Genomic DNA, 26,126 nt, shown 5'->3' on the forward strand with positions numbered 1-26,126 from the left:
GTGGCAGAAGGCAGCAGGTCTAGGTTGGTGCACGGAGGGAATTGTCTGAAATTTTCAAAGTATTTCCATTAATTTGTACAATAATTTTGAGAAAGTAATATAGATTTAGACAAAGTAGCAATTAGAGACCAAATAGTTTGTGAACAAATCGAGATTACTCCTAGACATTTTCTTAAAATTTTGATGAATTTGGTTGACGGAACCACAACTAAAGTAAAGTTCTTCGCAAAAAATCTGACTTTTTCAGTATTTTTTAAAATTGTATAGCAATTTTCTCCACATTTCAGAAATTTATTTTATTTGTGTTCAATTATTATTCGACTCAAACATTTAAAAATCTGTATCTTTTTAATTTTTACTATGATCGTTTGACAAAGTCGAACTAAAAAGTGACGAGCTGTTTTTGTTTACAAGGAGTTCACCCAACAGTGTTTATTGTAGAGAGATTTTCAAACATTTGTGTACTTATCAAGCAGTTCCAACAAAAATATCAAAAAGTTGATTTTTCGAGAGGTCATTTTTGGTTAAAAACATACCTCAATTTAAGACAGCTGCCAAAATGACAGGATTTTTTTCTGGAAAGGATATTGTTTTAGCTTTGTAATCTTACGATGTCCCCTACACAATCCTTTAAAAAGAATTTAGTTTCATTAGGAAGAACCTGAGAAATGGTAAAATCAGGCTAAAAAATCACTTTGACCCAATCTCACCCCCAAACCCAATGTCACCCCCACTGTCAGTACACGTAACAAACTTCACAGATTTTTAATTCATTTTTACATTAAAAATAAATTTTCCAAAATTCTTCCATTCCTTTCCTTCAACTTTATCAAATTGACTTCGGTTTGTAATGTAAAATCAAATTGTATTCAAAAAGTACTTTACATTGTTTTTGAAATAAAATGCACCATATTCAAGTTTTAACAATTTTAAGCCTCAAAAATGGAAAACATAAGAATATTATAGATTTTATTTTTTTAATAGTGTTTTAATAGTCTCTGTATATCTCTGAAATAATATCGAGTAGATCATAAAATTAAAAAAAAAAAACAATTTTTGGACTTTCAAAATCGAGCAAAATATTATGTACACGTTAACAACTTTTGCCAATTTTTAAATAAACTTTTTACACAAAAAATCAACTTCCCAAAAACCTTTTTTTTCGATGTCTGGAGCAACATTTGAAAAGGGCGCATAAACATTTTGACAGATAAATTTGTTTATGCATTTTCCGAGACAACAGGTACAGGTAATTATTTTTACAAAACTCACCGCATTGAAATGTAGCCAGGGATGCCAGCTATTGTTATACACTTCGAGTTTTGACAAAAAGTTACCTAAAAGCTGGGAATTAGTCGCCCTTTTCAATTCTTTTTCCAGATAAGTTTAAGGGAACCATAGAAAAGTCGGACAAGCATTTTTCCGCCAAGTAAAGATTTTAAAAAAGCACAAGTAATTGAGAAAAAATAGGAAAAAATATGTCTGATTTTTTTAATAGTATCGATCTTTGTTAGTCTCTGAAATAAAATGGAATAGATGAGAAAATTAAAAAAAATCATCTTTTTATGACTTTCGAAATCGATCAATTAGTTGCAGAAAATAAAAGTGAAAAAATGATTGTTTTTTATATTAAAAGAAAATACATCGCCAATCATTCGTCGGGTTTTCAATGTAAATAAAATTCAACAATACACATTTTTTTGAAGCTAAAACATGAAATAAATTAGCAGATTTTTTAGAAAATTGCTCAGTTTAAATTATTCCATTTAATCCTTATATCCAAATAAATTATTTTGCAACATATTATTCTTTATACAAATTTGGGGACTGTCCGTACAAGTGCTTTAAAAAAAGCGATAATCGGTATCTAGAGAAGGGCTTTTTCGATTGATTGGTTTTTTAGACCAAAATTTAAAAAAAAAAAACAGAACTTTTCAGACATAAATAGTGAAAAACGTGAATAAAAAATCAAACCAAACTTTGGCATCTAAATTTTGATATATTTTCAGCATGGGCAGACAAGAAGTTCGAACCTAAATGTGTTTTGTATAACCAACATATCATTATTTTTTTTTTCAGACAAAAAAAAATCGAAAGTTATGATTCTTGAAAACAAAATTATTTTTAGAAAAGATTAAATTAAACTTGAAAACAAATTTCTGAAATTTTTTGAAAGTTAGAAAAATGTTTGTTATTAAAATATACTTTTTTGATGTTTTAAACTTTCTGCTAATTATTTCTGAAAAAAAATCTAAAAAAATGGTGTGCATCATCGTTTTTTTTCGGAGACATAAAAACATCCAACTTTTAATTGTTGATGTTGATGATGATGAAAATACAAAAAAACGATAAAAAAAGTATTGTAAGTGCCACATAAAGCCTCATTAAGTAGCACTTGCTAAATTCAAATTTGGGAGCGTTCTTATATTACGTAACACAGTTGAGGGGAAGGGGAGATCGAAGTCCGTGTTTTGCTCCATACACAATTTTTAAATTAGTAAAGAAATTGTGTTACGGTGGGAGGCGAGGGGTCCAAAAATCATTTTTTGCGTTACGAAATAAAACAAATGCTCCATATTCATTCTTGCTAATCCAAGTCAGATGAATAATATGAAAAAAAAATGTAAACGATCAGTAATAGTTTTTTGATTTTTTTTCAGGGTTGTTATTTCAAAAACCCTTCAAACAAGATATTTGGCCTATTAATTTCATGTTTTTTTTTCTAATCTAGACTGTTTTAGGAAAATGTAAATTTTACATTTTAAAAGCATAATTTATCACCAGCTTACATTTCTCATATTTTGATGATAAAACTTTCAACACATAACTCGAGTCACAAAGGTAATAAAACGTCTAATGAAATCACAACTTCCCTCCGTGCCTCCATCGTCGTTGCTTCGCGCGCGCGTTACAAATCATTCGATCGATGATAAGTTCCCTCCACTCCGACGACGGACAAGAAGTCAGCGCGGCAATGGCAAACTCCACGAACAACAACTTCAACCGAACTGGAACTAAAAAAGAGAACGAAAAAAAAAACCAACACTTCTTCCTCTACCTCCTGATTCTTGCGCCACGGCGGCGTGACTTGCCGGCGGTGGCTCACTCCGGTCCGTTCTTCCCGCCCGGAGGGGGGCCACACTTAAGCTACCGGTCTTAGCACAGAAGCGGCCCGCTGTCAGTCAACCATCAGGGCCTCGGGTTGGCCGTCGGAACCGGCATTTATGTGCTTAAGCATAATTTTGGCTAATTCGGTGGTTGGTGGCCGTGGATTGGTCCTCTTCGTAAAGTTTTTTTTTTTTTGTTGGTCCTCGTCCTTGGGATCATCGTTGACGAGCTGGATCGGGCACTGGCTACACCCAAACGAAAAATATATCTCAAAATCTGCAACAGTGGATTTGCTGCAGAAAATGTTATATTTTATTACATTTTTTGCAGCAAGCCCATCGATCATTTTTGCCCGCGTGTAAACACGTCAGCGATCAGCATTTCTCACCAACACATAGAATGCTAGCGCGTCCCCGAGCAACACTCTAGAGAGATCATTATGTTCGCGCTCTGTCCCTCACCATTCATCAAGCGTCCATGGCGCGGTGGTAGCGTGTCGGATCAGCATACTAGAAGTTGATGGTTCAATCCTCATTCTGTTAAGATTTTTTTTCTACAATACAATCAATCTGCCGTCGGTAATGTCGATAATTGTCGGTAACGGGCAAAAATGTCATACCCCTATATCGCAAAAAATGCATGAGGACAGATTGCATGCAGATTCTGATATACTTTCATGCCGCCATGTATCACAATCATGCGACCGCCAGTTGGGTGTATGGACAAGGTTTGAAGAGCTTTTTTGTGGAGGGCTAGGGGTTAAAAATGAAGTTCGGGTGCATAATTTGCATTGGTTCTTCTCTGTTTTTGGGAGTGCTTGCTTCCTTGGACGTCCTTGTCCGGAAAAGGGAGCAAACTCGACGGTCAACTTGAACTCTGTAAAAAGTGAAGTGCGTTCGTCTGGGAAACAATGTTTTTTTTTGCTGGTTGGCTTGCAGTCTAGTGAAAAATTTTAAATTGAGGAAATTAATTGGTAGGTACGACCTAGGAAAAACTGGACGATAGAGTTTCAGAGCTGTTTTTGCCTTCCTCTACTTACTGAGGAAAGGCTATAAAATCACTCGAAAAATGAACTTAATTAATTTGACCTCGTAGACCCACCTTCACGTATAAATATCGACTCAGAATAAGGTTCTGAGCAAATGTCTGTGTGGATGTGTGTAGGTTAGGGTGCCCAGAAAAAATGACCCCCTGCTCCACAAGCAAAAATTGGTTTTTTGGGTTATTTTAAGCATCTGTGCAAATTTTGAGCGAAATTGGTTGAGATTAACCCATTGATACTCGAGCCTAAAGTTGGTGAAAAAAATGTTTTTCATACAAAAATGACTTTTTTAAATCGCTAATAACTTTTCAGGGTCGAGTTTTACAGCTTTGGTATGTTCTACAAAGTTGTAGAGCATTAAATTTCCAATAAGAATCTCACTTTTGAGAATATTTTGATGGAAGTAGCGCACCGTGCAGACCAAACCGTAAGAAACTTGGGTTTTCCATACATTTTTTCGATTTTTCCCATACAAACTTCACCTCCGAGTATCAATGGGTAAATGATGACCGATTTTGCTCATATTTGGCCCAGAGTCCTAAAATAGGTCAAGGAACAATATTCAGCTTGTGGAGCGAGGTTTTGAAAAAAAGTCCCATATTCTGGGCACCCTAGTGTAGGTGGGTGGACAAAAAATTGTCACTCGATTATCTCCAGACTAGATGAATGGATTTTGACCGTATTAGTCTCATTCCATCCGTCTTGGGGTCCCATAAGTCTATATTTAAAATCAGCTAATTTAGTTAAGTACTTTAAAAGTTATGCTAAAAAAAACGATTTTGGCATATGTCCGGAAGATTGTAAAAAGGGTGGTTTTTGCAAGAAAACCTATCATCTTATACATTTGTAGTAAGCTATTGAAAATACCTTTCCAATGATTCCAATTCCAATACCCAAAACATTGAAGATCTGACAACCCTATCAAAAGTTATTAGCACTTAAGTGTTATTTATACACTTTTTGGAGGCCGGATCTCAGCTATTTCAATCAAAATTATGTGCGGTTCGATCATGCAACCCGTCGTTAGATAATCAAAAGACCTTTCAAATGAGTCTAAAACATCGAGGATCTGACAACCCTATCAAAAGTTATTAGCACTTAAGTGTTATTAATACACTTTTTGGAGGCCGGATCTCCGATATTCCAATAAAAATGATGTCCGGGTTCATCATGCGACCTGTCGTTAGTTAGATAATCGAAAGACCTTTCAAATGAGTCTAAAACATCGAGGATCTGATAACCCTATCAAAAGTTATTAGCACTTAAATGTTATTTATACACTTTTTGGAGGCCGGATCTCCGATATTCCAATAAAAATGATGTCCGGGTTCATCATGCGACCTGTCGTTAGTTAGATAATCAAAAGACCTTTCAAATGAGCCTAAAACATCGAGGATCTGATAACCCTATCAAAAGTTATTAGCACTTAAGTGTTATTGATACACTTTTTGGAGGCCGGATCTCCGATATTCTAATAAAAATGATGTCCGGGTTCATCATGCGACCTGTCGTTAGTGTTTTTAACACTTTTTGGAGGCCGGATTTCAGATATTGTGATAGAAATATTGTCTGAATCTTCCATGCGGTAGTTGGATAGGTTTTTTATCAGACCTTGCCGATGAGCCAGAAATATTGAAGGTCTGCGAACCCTATCAAAAGAAATGAGTAATAAAGTTGATTTGTTAAATATGTTAAGGGGGAATGTTGCTATTTTTACTGAATGTATTAACTTTATGAATGTGAGGAAGGCACCAACCACCTAAAGGTGGATTAAGTAACGTTTTTTTAGTAAAAGTTGTCCTCTAAATTGCTGTCTCTTGTCTCAATTAAAATTTCGATACAAACAGGTTCGTACACGTTGGAATCGCAGCTACAACTCAATTCAATGAGAGAGGAGAGGAAATAATTAAAAAGTTAGCATTTGAAACCAAATTCAGCAACCCTCAAACATGTATTATTATTGTAAAATTAACGAAAAATCAGCAAACGTCACGTTTGCTTCCCCAGAAATGCAAAAAAATCGCTTTTGATTGTTTTCTCCAATCCTCCAGAACAACAAAATCAGCAGCCAGAGAAATTGCAAAACGCTGAACCACAACAAAAAAAAAAGTGGCATGAATCAAACCAGCCAGAACAAGGCCCAAACTCTTTTTGTATTAGCGTCATCTGAAAATGTGGAAATTTTGTAATGTGCCGTGAGCACGTCGAAAAAAATATTATATATTTTCCCCCTCACCGGGCTTCAATCCCGGAGGGGGTCGTCATCGTCGTTTTCTGATGTTCGGGATGGGGTGGGGGTGGGTGGATTTTTAGGGGTAGTTGTTCGTGTAGGCTGAGCAAAGTCGTCCTTTGCACGTTAGAACTCGCGCGTTTCGCGGTTTTTTTTGGGCCCAGATATCCTGTTGTAATATTTGAAACCGAAAAAAAAGTGAACACACACACAATCGTGTGTATTTCATATCATCATGCTTATTCTCGAAATAATAATAACTTTACACATATGAGAGTAGGACGGCGAAAAAAATAATCATTGCTCTAGAAAGGGTGAACCCGCTTTGAGCGGTGAGTGTTGTGCAATAATAATATCGGTGGGAAGAGTGGGGAAGGAGTTTTGGGGTGGAGTCGTGCAAAAATTAAAAATGTAAACCCCCGGGAGAGCCACTATGTGGGTATGAGCGTACAATTTTCGCGTGTGTGAATGTGAATTTAAAAAAATAAAAAAATAAACGTCAGCATCGAAAAGTGCGAAAGATGCAGGCGTTTTGGTACTGTTCAATTAGGTAACTTTGCTCAAACCTCTAGAACCCAATAATTATTTCGAATTATTTTCTGTTTGACTTTTTGATTACATCATCACAAAATTCGATACAACTGCCAATTTCCGTTCTCCCCACAGTTGGGAGGCTTTTTTAAGTCAGCTTTCCATTTTTTTTATTTTCGCTCAACCGTCCTGCCGATTCTGGGCAGGCAAGAGTTACATCGTCGTCGATTCCCTAGTCCAACCGAGTCAGCATTTGGGAGCAGCAGCAACGTAACGCAGCACGAAAATAACAACTCCCCAGCCAAGGACTCGATGGGTTGGAAAGGCTTGGACGAGCTTGTTCCTCCTCTATATCTGCGAGGCAACACACTAGGCTGAACGAGAGCAACAAAAAAAATCATCCAGAAAATAAAACAAAACATTTCGTTTGTGCTGCTCCTGGGAGTTGAAATACAAAACAGAACAAAAAATCCTATCGCAGCTAGACGACGTCAGCAGCATCAGGAGAAATTGGGAAGGGAAACGTGTAAGGGATGCAAAAAATTAAAAAGTGTTATGTGGGTGACAGGGCTCGCTTAATTCATCCCTTTGCCCGGCCCACCCTCAGTCGCAACCGAAAGGGAGCCACGTGGTAGAGGCGCGCTCGTCTGCGCGTACACAAATAAATGCTTCCAGCGCCGATTGCCTCGTTTTACGTGGGTTGTGTTGCAGGAAATTGAAACTCTGTTTATGAAATAAAAATTGATTCAAATTTCTGATATTAAAATTCAACAAATTGAATCAAATTGAAGTTTCAAAATATTTAAGAATTTGTTGCTAACAATTCAAATAACGTCATGATTTGAATTCCCGGACGCTTCGAAACCCGGACACCTCATCTTGTTTTATCAATAATTTGGATATAAGTTTGCATAATTATTGTTAAAACTGTGTTATTTGATAAATTTTAACATCAACATTCATTTCAAATATGTTTGGACGCTGTAGCCAATGTCAAAACAGTCAAATAAAATAAAAATGTGAGTTTACAAAAACTGTGAAACGTTTCGCTGAAATATTTCATAGGCGTCCGAAGCACCGAGAAGGCAAAACTGAAATTTATGGTTCTGATTTCCTTAAATTATATCAAATTTTTAATACACGATATCGATTGTATTGATGTTAACAGCCTATTTGTGACCTAAAGAATGCCATTAATTAAAATTTCAGTCCAAATTTGTGCGATTCATAAGCAAAATCGAGTGTCCGGAATTCGAAGCAAAAGTGTCCGGATTTCGAATCAGCTTTTATCAGTGTCCGGGATTCGAAGCACAACAAGTCAATTTAATTTTAAAGTTAGAAAAGACATATTTTGCATGCATTCTCTTAAAATTTACTGTTTAAACTACAGCCTGATGATATTTCTACTTTTCCAAATTATTACTTGATTTTTTGCCAGCTATAACAAAAATGATATGCTACTAAGTGTCCGGATTTCAAATCATGACGTTAGCACTATGTCTCAAGCAATGCAACTAATTTTATATGAAATATCTTAAATTTGAGTGCTTAAACAGTTAAACCATAATCACGTCCCATTTGATCCAGTAAGCATATTAAAATATTTTTTGTCGTGTTTGTCGTAAAATGATAAAAGACATAAACAATTCCCCCCTCCCCCCCTTCCCCTGTCAACCTTGTTCAGAGCTGAGTGACAGAAACTTTGAATAAAATTTGAACCAGCCTATTTGAACCGCAAAATAGTAAATTTCATTCTGAAAAACGTTCGACATTCAATTAGTTAATGTTCTAACAGAATTTGCAGATACCCAGAAATTTTGTTTTTAATTAGAATTAGTTTTTATTCCTTAAGAGCGAGTTTTTCACCGATGTGAAACAGGTCGTATCGAGTTGCTCCGATATGGATGAAACTTTCAGGGTTTGTTTGTCTATACATGAGATGAACTCATGCCAAATATGAGCCCTCTAAGACAAAGGGAAGTGGGGTAAAACGGGCATTGAAGTTTGAGGTCCAAAAAACATGAAAAATCTTAAAATTGCTCGCATTTCTGTAAAACTTCACCAATTCCAACTCTCTTAGATGCATTCGAATGGTCTTTTGAAGCCCTTCAAAATGTGCTATAGACATCCAGGATTGGTTTTACTTTTTCTCATAGCTTTTGCAAATTACTGTTAAAAATGGATTTTTTTTAAAACCTTAATAACTTTTGGCAACAGCCTCCAACACCCATACTCCCATAGGTCAAAAGTTAGGGAATTTCATGGACTATAAGCCTACGGTATTAACTTTTTGGCCAATCGCAGTTTTTCTCATAGTTTTACGATTTTTCTAGAACAAACATTTTACAACGTTAGTTTTACCCTGTAGGCCTCCATAACGGCACTTTTTGGTCTCAATTTTGACATATTCGGAATACTCAGAAAATTTTACATTAGATTGAGGTGTTGGAATTTTGAATTTGATTGGAAAAAATACCATTTAGAATTAATTAAAACATTATTTAGCATTTTGTCGGATTAGGGGTAAAACAAGTTTTCGCCTACTTTATACAGCATTAGACGTATTGATCATAGGGTAAATAAGATTTATTTATTTTTTCAAAAATGTTTTATTTAATTATTTTTTAAATCAAAATTACAACTCCAATATTTCTAACTTACGTGAAATTGTCCGAGGATTCCGAATATGACAAAATTGAGACAAAAAAAAGACGTCTTCTTGGCCTACAGGGCAAAAACTAACGTTGTAAAATGTTTGTTCTAGAAAAATCGTAAAACTATGAGAAAAACTGCGATTGGCCAAAAAGTTAAGACCGTAGGCTTATAGTCCATGAAATTCCCTAACTTTTGACCTATAGGAGTATGGGTGTTGGAGGCTGTTGCCAAAAGTTATTTAGGTTTTAAAATAATCCATTTTTAACAGTAATTTGCAAAAGCTATGAGAAAAAGTAAAACCAATCCTGGATGTCTATAGCACATTTTGAAGGACTTCAAAAGGCCATTCGAATGCATCTAAGAGAGTTGGAATTGGTGAAGTTTTACGGAAATGCGAGCAATTTTAAGATTTTTCATGTTTTTTGGACCTCAAACTTCAATGCCCGTTTTACCTCACTTCCCTTTGTCTTAGAGGGCTCATATTTGGCATGAGTTCATCTCATGTATAGACAAACAAACCCTGAAAGTTTCATCCAAATCGGAGCACCTCGATACGACCTCTAGAACAAACCGAGCAGAATCTACAAATACTGCCTCTTAACTATTATTTTTTTTCAGTTAAAGCAAGAATCTCAATTTTAATTAGTTTTTTTATTATATAAAAATGTTTTACAACAAGTAAATCTCCCTTAAGGGATAGATGTTCTTTATTGAAAGGTCATTCAAATTTAATTAACTAATTTATCTTTCGTCTATTCATCAAATTGTAGTGCTATTATCTCAACAATCTTTTTTTGTTATTCTTCGCCATCTCTCAAATTGTTAAAAAAAACCCACCCCTTTTATTTTTAGCCAAGAAATCGGGGATGCCAGATTTGAGATTTTAAAAATGGGTTGCAAACAATTTTTCGTAGCGGACTTTTTTCAGATATTTTGAAGTATCATATTTCTATAATTCTGCATGGGATTTGTATGCGAATCAAATTGAATTCCGTTTCAGAATTCGAATTGAATTGACTGGGGGCACAGCTCATTTGAATTTGACACGCTGTGACATATTTAGTCAAATTTTATCTGGCAACCTGTCTTGAAATACAAAAAAAAATCATTTTCCATGGTTAATCTCCAAATGCACCAGCTATGCCAGATATACAGATGAATAAGTATTTCCCCGATTTTTCGATCAAAAATCTCAAATATCTGTATAGACAGATTTTTCAAAAACGATTATATTTAACAATCTCAACAATTTAGTATTCGAACTTTGCTTTAACATGATTAAAAAGCTTAAATCCGCTGTCAAAAATTTAAAATTTCATCACTTAGATGCATGAAAACTATGTCCGGATCCATCAACTTTGCTTTAACATGATTAAAAAGCTTAAATCCGCTGGCAAAAATTTAAAATTTCGTCACTTATATGCATGAAAACTATGTCCGGATCCATCATCCAGCCTATCGTTGGTTAGGTAATCGAAAGACCTTTCCAATGAGTCCAAACATTGAAGATCTGGCAACCCTGTCTCGAGATATGACCACTTAAGTGATATTTATGTACTTTTTTATTCCGGATCTAAAAATTAGATGAAAATTGTGTCCAACCCCACCATATCACCCATTGTTGGTAATGAGTGAGGAAGGCTCCAACCAAATAGGTGGATTAAGTTAGTTTTTAATTACATTTTGGAAACATTATGGTTGTAAAACATCGTTATCAAGTCAATGATTATTAGGGGGCCCAGAATATGGGACATTTTTTCAAAACCTCCCTCCACAAGCTGAATTTTGTTCCTTGAGCTATTTTAGGACTCTGAGCCAAATATGAGCAAAATCGGTCAACATTTACCCATTTACCCCTCTCGGAGGTGAAGTTTGCAAGGAAAAAATCGAAAAAAATGTATGCGTAACTCAATTTTCTTACTGTTTGGTCTGCTCGGTGCGCTAATTTAATGCTCTACAACTTTGTAGAACATACCAAAGCTCTAAAAATCGATCCTGAAAAGTTATTAGCGATTTAAAAGAGTTCATTTTTGTATGAAAAACATTTTTTTCACCAACTTCAGGCTCGAGTATCAATTAATCTCATCCAATTTCCCTCAAAATTGGCACAGATGCTTAAAATAACCCAATAAACCGTTTTCCGCTTGTGGAGCAAGGGGTCATTTTTTCTGGGCACCCTAATGACCATGCGCACCATTTATTTATGTATCATTAGGGTATTTCAATCAAATGAAATGAAAATATCTACCTCGAAGTGCTTCCATTTCGAAAATCTGCTTAATTTGTAAAAGAAAAATCTCATTTACTTTTCATCTTAAATTCTGAAATCTTAAAAAAAAATTATATCCCTTAGAATCACAAATAATTATCAACTGTGCTTATGTTGAAATCTCATTCAGTTATATAAAAACAGTCTGCTAATTTAAAATTATAAAAAAAATAATTTAAAAAAATAATTTCAAAATCACTTTTAATTTTGTTACATTGAAAATGTTGATATTGCAACTAATTTACTGAAAATTTTATCGAAAAGGTAAAAATCATTCCACGTCAAATTCGTAAAAGTCTTCTGAATCATCGGAATCCATCAATGCCTTTCCAACTAAACAAAGTTCATCAAATGAATCAATAGACTGGTACACAACGTTCCTCCACGCGGATATTTGAGCCAAAACTGTGTGCGTGTGTACCTCCCACACGTCCTGAGCAGTCTCTCGAAAGACGTCCCAAACTCCTCCGGTGCCCAAATCCAACCACCACGATGCGTCCAAACCCTCGCTCTCTCCCGAAATGAAGGTGGCCAACGGTCCGTGGATATAAATATTGAACGCACAGCAGCCGGCGCGAGTGTATGTACCTGGACGCTTCTTTCTCCGCCAACCACCCACCGCCCTCTCCCCTTGAAGTGGGTGGAAAATGCCGCGAAAAACGACGCCATGCAGCCCCATGCAAATGATAGACGTTGGCCGAGCTCTCACGTTGCAAAGGAGAAAAACATTTCCTAGGCCTCGGCAGCGGCGGCGGCGGATGCCAACAACACGGAAATGGGGCCGCTTTTCCTCACATTTGGAGCTCGTGGAGGGGTGTGGGTGGGTCCACGGAACACGGGAACGGCCGTTTTCTCATCCTTACAAATGGCCCCGGTTGGCAACATCGCGATGCGTTTGCGGTGCTACGGAAAGGGGGTTTTTGGTAGGATTATGAACTGAAGATGATGTTTTGATAATTATTAGTAAGAATCATCATATGAAATTGATGTTCATGATGTCATCAAACTACAAGCGTCACTTACTTGAGGATTCCGCGGAGAATTTCCCATATCCTCTTAAAAAAGTGGAGCAAGTTGCACCGAAATCGTCTTCATATGCACCGTTGCCCCGTTCATTGAATCCCCGATCCCACCAGGGTGCAGTCCAGAAAAGGACCAAACTCGCACGTCTCACATACAGACACACGACCACGGCCACGCATCCTGGCAAAGAATGGACCAAACATCAGCAGCTCCGACCTCGTCGTCCAGAAAACGCCGGGGCCTCGCTAGAGTAGCTAATGTATTCAAAAATGTATGTAAATAGAATTTTCTCTCTACCCCGAGTGGGCGAACTCACCCCACCCCTTAACTTTTGAGGTTGAATGGATAACGCTTTTCGCGAACTGATAGCTCTTTCGCTCCGGGTTTTTTGAGGTTGGCACGACTCGGCCGTCCGTCTGTCTGTGTGCACATTTTGGAGGAGGGGTTCGTGGAATACGCACCCGCCCTGGTCCGGAATATCTGCATGATTATTATGAATGTTTTAGCAATAGTTTTAGGCAGTTTTCCTTGATCTGCGCGCGCAGACGAGTGGGTGCAACTGTTTGGTTCTGAGCAGCTACGGGGAGTGTGCGATTTTGAGGATCCTCGTGATGACAAAACTTCAGGAATTCTAAAATTACTCAAATTTCAAATTTCTAACTCAGAGTAAGCTGATGATCAGGATTCAAAATTCTAACAAAAAGTAGGTCAACAAAAGTTACAAAATCGAATCTCCCCTAAACGCATCCTTCACGTCCATCATCCCAGGCGCCCAGTAAGTCCCCGGGGATTCCACGCGAGGGAGAGATCCTTTTTCAGCACGCATTTTTGCTGTCCAACTTCTTGCCACCGGCTGCTACCAACATCCATCTGCTGTCCCGTCCCGTCCGGCGAAGAACAAGGACCTGGTCGTCGTTCCAAGCCCGCCGCCGGATGCAATCAGAATCATTGATACCGGAACGGGGAACGCATCGCAGAGTGATCCGCACCGGGTCCGTCGTTTTTCATCTGCTCTCGGACTCTGCCTCGTAGATGGTCATTTTTTGCTGCACTGAAGACTTGAGAATACTAGGTCGTTCAATATGCTGAACGGCGAACTGGTCATCGGATATCGCATGGGCTGGTTTTTTTTTTCTCAGAAAATGTCGATGTACTTCGTATCAGTGAGCAACTATTGGTTACCCAATTAGGGTGGTCCAAGGAATCTTGAAATATGTTATACTCTTTTAAACAAATCATACATTTTCAAATCCTGGATGTTTTATCTCATCCATGAATTCCAACAGCCTCAAAACATATTAATATATAAAGAACAACCCCACCGTACACGCGTAGCGAAAATGTGCTTCACCCACATCCGAGCCGAACAGAATCCCTGGGATTTGGATCCCAGCCTGACTGATGAGAGGACGGCCATCGACGGACGTCGATGTCCCCGGAAGAAAGGAAAGAAAATGTAGGCCTCTTTTTTAATTAATTTAGAAAGAGAGGCCAAAAGTTTCACCATTTCCGTGCAGATTCTCGTATTTCTCAAATTGAATTGCACCCTTGACGAGAGAAGCTTCTAGAAATGCAGTTTGATGTGTACCAAAAAAAAAGTACGCAACGGACGAAACGAAAGGACCACGAATGACGCACAACTAATCTGTGACGGGGACTTGGCAGGCATCCGGACGGGATTTGAATGTGGTTGAGATTGTCGGAGTTAAAATAATGTTTTTTTTTTACAAATTTGTCCAATAAGTTCTTATACAAATATTAAACTGAAAACTAATCAAAACATCATTCTTTTCTTTCCAGGTATGACACAACTTCATTATTGAGCAAGGCTGAGTATATTTTCATAATGTTATTTTCGAAAAACTTTTGAATTTATAGATCCAAAGAAACCATTTGTTTTAGCCTAAATAGGCTTTTATGACATAATTAACACCAAAAATTTTATTGAAGAACTCACGTGGACACTTTTTTGGGAATCAGTTACCCCCCCCCCCCCCCCTCGTGGACAATTGTCCACACAAAAAAAACCTTTTTTATGGATCGTGGACAATCGCCATTACCCCCCCCCCCCCCTTAAGTGTCCACGTGGTTTATAAATGGTCCCTAAACTAAAAAAATTAAACTGTAAATTTATTATGGTAAAGTTAAAGTTGTAGTGAATTTCACAACCTTTTTTTGACAGAAGCAAATTGTGAATACAAAGAAACGAGTTGTTCCTTTTAATTCCGCTATATATTTTTAATATCTTGACAGATACGTATTTCGTCTACTACTTGCAGACTTCATCAGTGTTCTGTTCTCGAGAAGCAAATTATTAGACCACTTAATGAAAGATTTGAAAAGTATCCAACAACAATGTTTTAAATAATAGTTGCGTTATTGGAAAATCCGAGGTGAACAATTAAAGCGATCTTAGGGACCATCCACAACCCACGTGGACACTTTTTTGGAAATCTCAACCCCCTCCTCCCCCCCTCCCCGCTCGTGGACAATTGTCCATACAAAAAAAACTTTTTTATATGGAGCGTGGACAACCGGCATACCACCCACTCCCCCCCCCCCCCCCAAAAGTGTCCACGTGGTTTATGGATGGTCCCTTACTAATTCAATCTGCAATTTTTTGAAAAGATTTTTTTAAGGAAACATAGTCACTATAAAAAAAACTGTTTAAATAACTGCAAATTGAATTGGTAAGGTTGCTTTAATTGATCCATGTGTTTGATTATGAATCCATAATGTTTGATTATAAGTTCAAATAATGCGTTTCCTAGAACAAACTTAAGATTTAAAAAAATCGGCAGGTCTGGTATTTAGCACCATGACAGAAGGGCTCTTTCCCGACATTTGCGGCTAAAAATTTCGTCGGACGGTCTTTTTTTAAGATTTTTTCCGATTTTATTGGATTTTTCTTCAGAAAAGTCGATGAAAATCGATGGGTTTATGTTCATGTCCATAAAATAACTTATGAATATGCCTCAAGAGACTCCTAATTACATATTTCATTTAAAAGCTATTTTTAAACCCTCTACTATTTAATACTATGACTTTAAAAAACGAACCAATCACATTGTACAGAACAGTTTTCTAAACAATTTAAAAAAGTATCAATTTTGGTTCAATATAAGCATTTCGTTAAACAAAAAGTTACCTTTCCAAAAAAATTGAATTTAATTCTCATTCAAACGATAAATACCGCCTACTAAGTATTTTTATTCAGCAACATATTTTCGTCATTTAAAATAATTTTTATCTTAATGTTCTCGGAAAAATACACCGTGACTGTTGGTAAAATCTGCCCAAATTAGAGGTATATTTGATTTTTAAATTATTATTATGTTGAAACTTCAATAAACTATTTTGTATAGACAATGTCATAGAAATTTTTTTACTGCAAATAGCTTCATATTTTTATAAACTTCTTAATTCTTTATTTAAATACTGAAAACTTCTAATCGTGTATCATAGCCTATCATTTCTTAATGAAAAATTGTCCAACGAATCCGTTAAATGCAGTCCATTTTCTGATTCACCAAAACTATCATAACTCAACTCAACTCGAGTTGAGCCTGCGCAGAAATTTTGTTGGTCGGTGTAATTAGTTTTTAAATTTGGAAGTACTGACGATTTTTTTTTCACCTAAAAAACTTTTTGCGGTACTGTACATTGTACATTCGTCATACCCTATAAGTTAAAAATTGACACTTTTTGTTCAGTAACATATTTCAGTATGCAAAAAATATTTTATTTGTAATTAAAAAATAAACAAAAACATGAAAAACAAGTCTTACCCGACAAACTTCGTCTTGTCTATTTTTTGTTTCTTGACGTATAGCTTGTTTGCTTATTCAGCTGACACTTTTCCTGTGATCAAAATGTGAGTTTACGTAAATTTTCCCATACAATCTGCAGATGCTCCGGAATTGGTCCCAGAGTGACCAAAGTGGAATTTTTTGGCATATAAACCTTCCTTGGGCTTACACGAACCTAACGCAACAAAAAGCGCCTCGATTCGACGTTTCGGGTTCAACTGATTCGCGTTCGAACAAAACCATCGATTTTTTATATATATATAGATATGCTCCAAACAGAGTTTTTTTTTATTTTCAATTTTTTTAATGTTTCAGGATCTTAAAATAGCGCCAACCGAAGTTAAGACTTATTGAAAAAAAATTTAAGAAAAAATCTTTTTTATTATTGAAAGTTGTATGGGAAAATTCGCAAAAATATATGAGGAAATGCAAAAAATAAAAATTCACCAAACCAAAAGGAAGCATTAAATGTATTGGATCATTGCCAAGTGCGTTTATTACAAACAACTTTGTCTGAGACTGCAAAAAGATCCGAGTTAACTATGACAAGTTATTAGTTATTTAAAGAATACGTTTTTGATTGAAAAGATTTTTTCATCAACTTTAACGATCTATAGCGACCCTTAAATCTTAACAGATTTCACTCAAAATTTTCACAGTAACTTATGTTTGCCCTGGGTGATGAATAGAGAGAAAGCGTAACGTGATTTTCGAATGATCCCACTTTGTTTACATCAACAAGGTTGGAAGCTGTTCAAGCACAAGCATGACTTTTTTCTTACGGGTAAATGAGCTGTTTTATAACAGTGGTATATGTTTTATATTGTTTAGTGTTTTTTTTTACATTTTTGCTGGAAAATTTTGTGTGTTTGCAAGTTTCGATCGGTTAGAAGAGATTTTTCTTTTTAACGGGTGACGAAAAACTGCGGCGATAGTGTCATTCTGCGATGTCGCAGATAAATTCCCTGGCTGATTTTGGAATCCTACAGCTCTTTCTTGTCCAGCAAAATAACATCACTAAGCTGATCCAACAAACAGAAAAGATTTTCACTAAACCAGTAGGTTTTCAAACGGAATCAAACAATTAAGACAGTTTCTGGATGGGTACAACCGCATCGACTACATAAACAACTTCCATTCATAATTATAAAAAAATGACGATCTCGCCTTCAACTTTCTTAAGATTTCTTGACTTCAACTCCAGGTCCTCAAAAGCCACAAATTTTTCATTCTTGCAAATAAAAAAATAATGATCGATAACAATACTCTCTACTTTTGACAAACATTAAATCGGTTCCTTTTTGACAGTTCAAAATTAAGGCCGTTTTGTGAACCACTATTCAGCACCCAGTTTTTCCCTTATGAATCGAATCAGGGGGTATCCCTGAGGTCGATTGCTTTGACTGTCACCTTAGTGATAAATTCGTTTATTAGTTCTTTTGAATTTAAAAAAAAATGTGATAAAATCTTTCAAATTTTAATCGAAATATCTCAAGGGCTAAACATAAATTTCAACCGAAACAGACAATGAAAAAATATAACACGCCCAAACAAAGAGATTCAATTTTATCACATCCTTCAAATTATGATTTCCTGAGCACGAAAAGAATGAATAACACTCCCCTTGGTCCGATCCAAACTCCCTGGCAAAAGGATCCAAAACTGCATCACAGGACATCGTCGTCCACAGTGCCCGTGCGCCCCACCCAGGAGAGGAGTCAATTGCCCGGCCTGTCATCAATCGTCATCCACCGTACCGGAAGATTGCAGTGTGCCGAGTACCGAGAAGGACCACTCTCTCCGTCTGTCTAGTACCTACGCAACAAAAAACAACCCCCTCCGTTTCCAACCACTCCCTCGTGCTAGGGAATAAAATATATAAAATATAATTCAATTTTAAATGCCCATATCGTATTCAATGTGCACGGATGACAAGTTTCATCAAAATTCATACCGTCGTCCACTCGGACGGACGTACGGGACAGTTCAGCCTACACGATGCCGTCCACAGCACTCCAGAAGTCCACCAGAACTAGTCATCCGCAAGTCGCGACCGTTGGTGGAGTGGTTTGCTTACACTTGCAGCACCACATCCAGAACCCGGGCCCCAGCGATAGGCCATCATCATCGGTGCACTGGATGACCCCTCTCTCGAGTGGCCTTCTGCATCCGCTGCACTTGCACCCAATCTCTCTCTCTCACTCTTGGACGGGGCCCGTGTCTGACGGTCCTGTCTGTCTGTCTGAACCATTTGGAGAGCACCACGAACCGCGCGCTGTTGTTATTGTCGAGGAGTACTATGGGCCCCCCTCGAACCGTAACCTCCAAAGTCTCGGGGATGCATCCATCATCCCGCGTTGACCGGCCATCTCCGCCGCGGGTTTTCGTTTTGGGTTTTTTGATACAATTACACCTCTCCATTTCATCTGGAGCAAACATCGCGGCGTGCCACCAGCGCACCCTCTTCCCTGGTCCAGGACATGGACAGTTTAGTCGGAAGGTTTGGGCGGAAATGCAGTCGCGACTTGGCAGTTGCAGTCGGTTGTTGTTGTTATTGTTGGGTCCACGGAGTGTGTCGATTCGATGATTCGTCGTCGCGGAAAATGTTTTGAAGGCATCCGACTGGGACTTGCCCACGGTTGGAGGGATCCGAAATTGGCGGGAGATGACACCAGGGAGGGGTGAAGTGCAAGGTTCATTAGGGAGGTTCAACCGGAAAGATCGTTTTCGAAATAGCTTTATTAGGTGAAAGGGAAAGAAAACAAGAACCGGGTTTTGCTTTTTGTTGCGATTTTTATGAAATTCGCTGGCTCAAATCTTTAAAAAATGATTCAAATCATAGTTCTTTAACCCTTAACAACCCAACCACGCCTCTAGACGGGCTTCGATCTAAAATTCGCCAAAAATCAAATCAAAATTTTAGAAAATTGTAATTTTTGAAGTTTGATTTATTTATGTGACTTTGACAATGTTTGCAAAAATGTGTTTTTTTTAGTGTCAGTTATACTGTGTTTTACTAACATTTCCAATGTTTTAAGGAAACATAGGTACGCAGTAATTTTTCTAGTGTCCCAGACTAGAGGCATCTCTACGCATTGTTTAACTATTTAAATGATAATGGTATCATTGTATAGAAAATGTGAAAATCAATAAAAAATAAATAAAAAGTGACTGAAAAAAAAGCTATAAAGGCAATAGGTAATGATAGCAGCTGGAAGAATAGGCCAAAAACTGTCAAAAACCAACATCAAAAATCAACATTAACATAACTAAATAAATGCAAATAAAAATAATAAAAATAAAACAAACAAAAATCTAAAAAATAAGAATAAGCATCCTGGAAAAAAAGTAGCCCAAAATGACCCTTCTGTACACGGGTTAAAACAACATTTTCGAAAAAATTGTCAGTAGAGGGTTAAGATCTATGTAAATCAGAACTCAAAATTACGCCTGCTATTTTGGATAAAAAAATATTATAGGTGTATTTTTTTACTACGCCAGCTATTTTTTTTTTTCAATTTTTACAAACCGCAATTTTCTATTTTTACAAAATATAAAATTTTTCTGCGTGAAAATTTACTATCAATTTTACTTTTTCTTTAGTTTTTTTTTCGCAATAAAATATTCCTCGATCTTCCATAATTTCTTAAAATTTATCACTGAATCACAAACGTAGAGGAATGTGGGTTTATTTGGATACCCTAAAGAAATTGCTCTGCCACAAGCTACAGTTACATTTTTATGGAACATGGATTATACAAGAGGATATTGGTGATGTTCGATGAAAATTATCGTTCAATTCATTAGCTATGGGGTAAATAACACATACTTTGTGGGGCAATGATTTTTTTAAACAAGTTTGTGTGATAAAATTGACTTCCCATATGAAGACAAATTATATAATGACTGAAGCAAGACTAAAGGATAACAATTTTATAAATTATTTAATTTAAAACTTCGATGGATAAATTACATGTTAAGTTTGAAGACAAGATACATGTTTAGAATTAAATTTTAAAACAATAATAATGGTTTATCTAAACAAATCGTCATTAACATTCAATGACAGGTTTGTTAAAAAAATTGATCAATCTTAAACGATTCAACTTTTCATTTCAGAAGCCCTTCAAATTTAAATTTGATTCGGATTGTGCCCAATAAATGTTGACAAATAATTTAAAAAAAATACAAATATTTTCTCTATAGAAATAATCACATATTATTTTAAAAAAAAAATTAAAAAAATTAAAGAAAACAAGAATTTGGTAATGATACTAACCTATTTTTTTATTATTATTCTTTTAAATGTTTCGACTCTTTGAAACTTTGCAAAAACTCAACTAAAATTTAGGTATTTTGATGCTTGACAAGTCATTCCAATTTTTTTTCTTCAAGCCAAATTTATAAAAAAAATATATTCTCTTTTTCCGCTTCACAAAATAAAAGAACAAAAAGGAGCATTCACACAAAATTGTAACAAATTGCTTGAATTGTTTTCGTTGATGTTTCTTAAAGGTAATAACAATTTTGTTTATAGTTTTTTCCCCTCAGCTTTGAACAAGATCATCTAATTTTCCAAAATAAAGCAAGATGTATAACATAATTATAACAGTTATGCTACCATCACAAACTTGAAAAATATCATTAAACTTATTTAAAAAAAATCCATAATTCTAATGTCTTTTCCTATGTCCGGTCATAATATTCAAAAATTAGGTTAAATTGGCTCAATTGCATTAGAAAAGCAAAATAAACAATGAATTTTAAGTAACTCATAATCGATTTAACAAATTTGTGCCATGCTAAGTATTTGGGAGTCAAAAACTTAAAATTAAATTTGAATTCACCTAAACAGATACAAATGTAACAATAATGTATTTTTTTTTCTTTATTGTTTGATACTTATATAAAAAAATACTTTTATTTCTACAAAACTGCTTCTGTGTGGGATCGAATCTAAAAAAAACGATCAAAAACAAATTTCAGCCAATCTATAATTTTTAAAGAACAATAAATAGTGAAAATCAGATCTGTGATTGAGATCTTGACAAAAATCCCTTACAGTGATGGATGAATCTTCATCCAAAGAAAGGCTTTTGACGTCCATCAAGTGAAAAAATCGAAAGGTAACTTGACTCTCCTCTCTCTCTCGCACGATAGAGAGGTGAAAAGAAACTCAAAAAGTCATCATCTGGCTTATTCGGCAGAACACCGATTTCACTACTACACTTGCAGTTGTAACATTACTCGTTGATAAATTATCTGTCACTAGTCGTAAATTAACAATTTTTGTAAACAAATTGAAATATATGAATTTAAGTGGTGCCCACATTGAGATTTACAAAAAATCTTCGACTAATTGATTCTCTTCGAAAAGTTCGGGAGTGATTTTTGCCTTTTTTCTCTTTCGCGGTAGAAGAAAGTTCGCAAGCGAAAAAGTTTTTTTGCGATAATTCCATCGTTATGCATGAATTTAAAATAATTATGTCGTTTGTTTATGGGGGAAATATACCCTTTCTAATCAAACACCTATCTTCGTCATATGGAGAGTTTGATGCTCGATTAAAGCTCCAAAAATACTATTTAGGCTATGAACTTACCAGCAACAGCACCGCCTCGAGTAAGCACGCAAATGTATTCTACTTACTGGCCAAAAAGATCAAATTTAATGCACTTTCGATCATAATTTCTTTTTTGCAAGACCATTTCTCATGATTTTGGTGGCACACACATCCACACGCAAGATCAGAGGTTAACTGCTTAACGAAAGTCGCCATCAATATCTTTTCTTTTGCGCTAACGATTTCAAAGCGCTTAAGATATAAAATTGCTTCCAACTACCGGCAACATGTTCTTTTGCACATTAGTTAGTCACTCACTTGAAAAATAATCCCGAAACATGTAAATAATTAGCAAGCGCCATCAAAAAAACAAACGCGCCAAGTCTTTTGACGTTTGAATTTTGACTACCCATTCCAATCGAAGGCTGAAGAAAACCGAGCGAGAAGCGAAGGCAAATAAAGAACAATGGGTGGCCACCAACACCACCAGCAGTGCCTGTGCTGTGAGCTAGTGATGCCAGGAAACTTTTGCTATAAATGCTACTTTTCGTGAGTGTTCGCTTAAAATTTCATCAATTTTGGCAGCACTAAGCAGACCCAAAAGAGCGCTGGAAGAAAAAAAGAACTAAGCTGAAAATAAGAATATGGTCGTTACCCAATGCACTAGACTGATTAGAATGCATTTGGGATTTTTTTTTAAGAGCTTGTAAAAGGAATAGCATAACTTTTAATAAAAGTGAAAATAAACAGAAATGTTCACAAAAAGTTGCTCTACTCGTTGGTGTACTTGGTTTTAGTGAATTTCAAGGAACACTCCAGATTATCCAGCATCATTCAAACACGACCGCTTATTAGACTTAAAATGGGTATGTTTCCCCTAATGTAATTAAATTAGAACTAAACAATATTGAAAAAATCCTGAAATATGAAGCAGGAATTCACAAAAAAGAATCGAGTTAAACATTTTTTTGTACAATTTTGCTAATTACGATATGATAGCTGAATTATTGCGTAAAGTTTGTTAAAATTTTTGAGAAGTAAAATATTTTTCATGACGCAAATAATATTTTTCATGACTTTTAACAAAAAAGGCTGAGATCAAGCTAATTCATTTCGACATTTTCTTTATGCATACCAAATTTTACCTTAATTGCATACACATGTGCTGTGGTGAATTCCAATATGATGTGGTGAGTTTTTTTTTTACCATTCTAGCTGACCTTTAAATTGTAGATTTTTTGATTTCAAAAGAGTTTTTCATCTTTTTGTCTGTGAAACAACTGACTCCAGCATCCCACATCACCAGGAAAAGATCACTAGGTTTGCGTTTTTGGTCACAAAGTTTGTTGCGAATATATTTCCGTCGTGACGGACATCCGTCCGGTTGTCCGTTCGTTAGTTTGTTCCCGAGAACGACGAATTAAAAATGCCAACCTTGGGGCCTCACCAACTCCACCATCACGGTGATGGACCGGGAGTTTGATCGATGACGGATGCATTCCTAGTGAGAAGAAAATAAATTGCTTTTCAGTATTTGTCCTTGGTGGGGAATCGAAAATATTAGAACAACTTTTTTTTTTCGCACAAAAGTCACCAAGAAACGAAATGTTGCATCAGCGAACCTGAGGCGCACTCACATCACACGGATTAAAATTGCACACGTGAGTGAAGTTTCTGTCGATTCGCGTTTTCGATTTTTTTTCTCTGCAGGTTAAAATTGCCTTCCACAGAGGCCCTTCCAGTCGCGAAAGAGAAAAAGTGTTTTTTTTGCGCTCAGATCGCTTATGCATCGCTACAGAACCTCGTCGGCGGACGCATAAAAGCCCTTTTCGCATCGCTAGAACCCTTTCAAAGGCAGTAAGTGCGTGTACGAGTGCGTGTGTGTGCTCACATGCCATTGCACCGACAACTTTGTTATGAGAAGATTGATGCATACGAACGTAGCGAACAGAACACTCACAGTTTTGTTTGAGGATAGAGTGAAGAGTGTGAGAGGCTGCCACTTTTTTTTTTTTTTGCTCTGTCCTCTTCTCTGAGCTAGTTAGCCCGCATGCACGCACACACTTGGAGCTTCAGCAAGGCCTACTAATCCCACGTGGAAATGTGGCCACGACACGTGTGGTGGAGGATGCGAGGGGGTGAAAATGTTGGATTGCATACAAAGTTAAATTCGTTATGCACAAAGAAAATTGGTTTCGCTGCTGGTGGTGATGCAGAAGTTGGGGAAAAAGTTGAGTTGAAAAAAATGAGTGACGGTTGCATTTCAGTGATTGATGTGACTGTGTTATTTTCAATTAAACTCTTTTCTCTCAATCCTTCAACATATTCAATATAAAATATTCAAATAATCAGCTTAAAGTTTAACCCATAATAGAGAGTTCTCCACCTCCTCCAGAACAGCCACCTTGGACACACTTGCACTGTTCAACTAATTAGATGTTTGCCGGCCCTAATTATCTTCAATAACTAAATATATGCCATCCCAAATGAGCTCCGAGGACCGAAGCCCATTAGGGTCCATATTTCTGCTGTCCAATTTGTCCTGACGACTCAAGACCGCCGCCAACACGCACACAATAGACAGATGGCCACCCGCCTCTCATCCCCAACTAATCTCTATCACTGTATACTAAAATAGCAAACACACACCTGGCCGACCGGACTAACCAAACCTAACCCAAAACCGAGACCTGTCGAGGAAGTGTGCTCATTTTCCATCTCCGTGGACAATTTCGCCCCGCTAATCGCACTAATATTCATCATACAAATTATAATTTCCTACATATTCAATTACATAATTCACCTGACAATGTTTGCCATTCCGCTACGGAGCGGAGTCCGCGACATCGTGACCCTTGACCGAGTCCACTCCGGAAGAGTGCCCCCGGTTGGGGGACACGGAAAATTGGTGTTGTCAATTTTGAGAATTAGTTATAAATGATTTTTTTAAATTATTTTTGCTTCAGGCATAATGATGTTTTTGGCATAAAATGATTATTTGTTTGTTATAAACCTCTCTTGACTTACTTTTTATTCGAAATATGTATTTATTTCCGTGGTTATTATAAGCAAATTTTTTTCTATTGCACAAAAAACTTCACTAATCTCATACAGAACGTTTTGTTAGTTTTCATTTTCCTCGTTCTTTTATTTATTTATTTTTTTTTTGTTTTCAGAATAAAGGGAATTTAAGTCAAAAACACAACCAAATGGACAAAAAAAGTTTTCAAAACAACGTAATGCGTTCACATTCAAAAGTCAAACAACAAAACTAAATATGAAGATGTTATCATTGTTTTTTTTTTATTAATACCGAAACGAGGTGATTTCGATAGGATTGAGATTTTTCCGCAAAATGAAGATTAAAAATTAAATACGTACGGAATGGTAAGAAATCATACTGACTGTGGTAATGAAGTGTTCAAAGTTCTTCTAGAAGAAGTTTTCATAAATTTTTGAAATGTGTATAAGGTTAGTTAACTATAATTAAGAAAATGTTGATTAAAAGCATTATTTTAATTTTCTCAAAATGTCATCATTTTCTCAATTAACATGATTTCAAATCGTAAAACGGAATGCATTTTCTTAATTTTGGACAATTTTCCACAAGGAAAAGGTAAAATAAGTTTGTAAATAATGAATATTATGTATTTTTGAAACATAATTTACAAATATCTTCAAATTTATGGGTATTTTCAATTGAACAAATGTTATACAAAATGTAAAAACTTTTGATTCGTGCTTTGAATTCACTTTAAAATGCAATATAAATTGATATTTGTAAAAAAAAATGAGTTTCAATAAATTTCAAGCGAAATTCCGGCTTTTGAACAATTTTACCTAAAATTTATATTATTTTGCTAACTGGTTTATAAACTTAGTTAACTAAATATATGCA

At 36.1% G+C, this 26,126-nt stretch overlaps 1 protein-coding gene across 2 annotated transcripts in view; it reads left to right on the forward strand.

Moving 5' to 3' along the window:
* LOC120425581 (protein bric-a-brac 1-like) overlaps window positions 1–26,126 on the forward strand; it is a 364,434-nt gene that overhangs the window by 126,194 nt on the left and 212,114 nt on the right. The window lies entirely within an intron of this gene.

The sequence above is a fragment of the Culex pipiens genome, chromosome 3 (genome assembly GCF_016801865.2).
Source record: "Culex pipiens pallens isolate TS chromosome 3, TS_CPP_V2, whole genome shotgun sequence".
Taxonomy (NCBI): domain Eukaryota; kingdom Metazoa; phylum Arthropoda; class Insecta; order Diptera; family Culicidae; genus Culex; species Culex pipiens.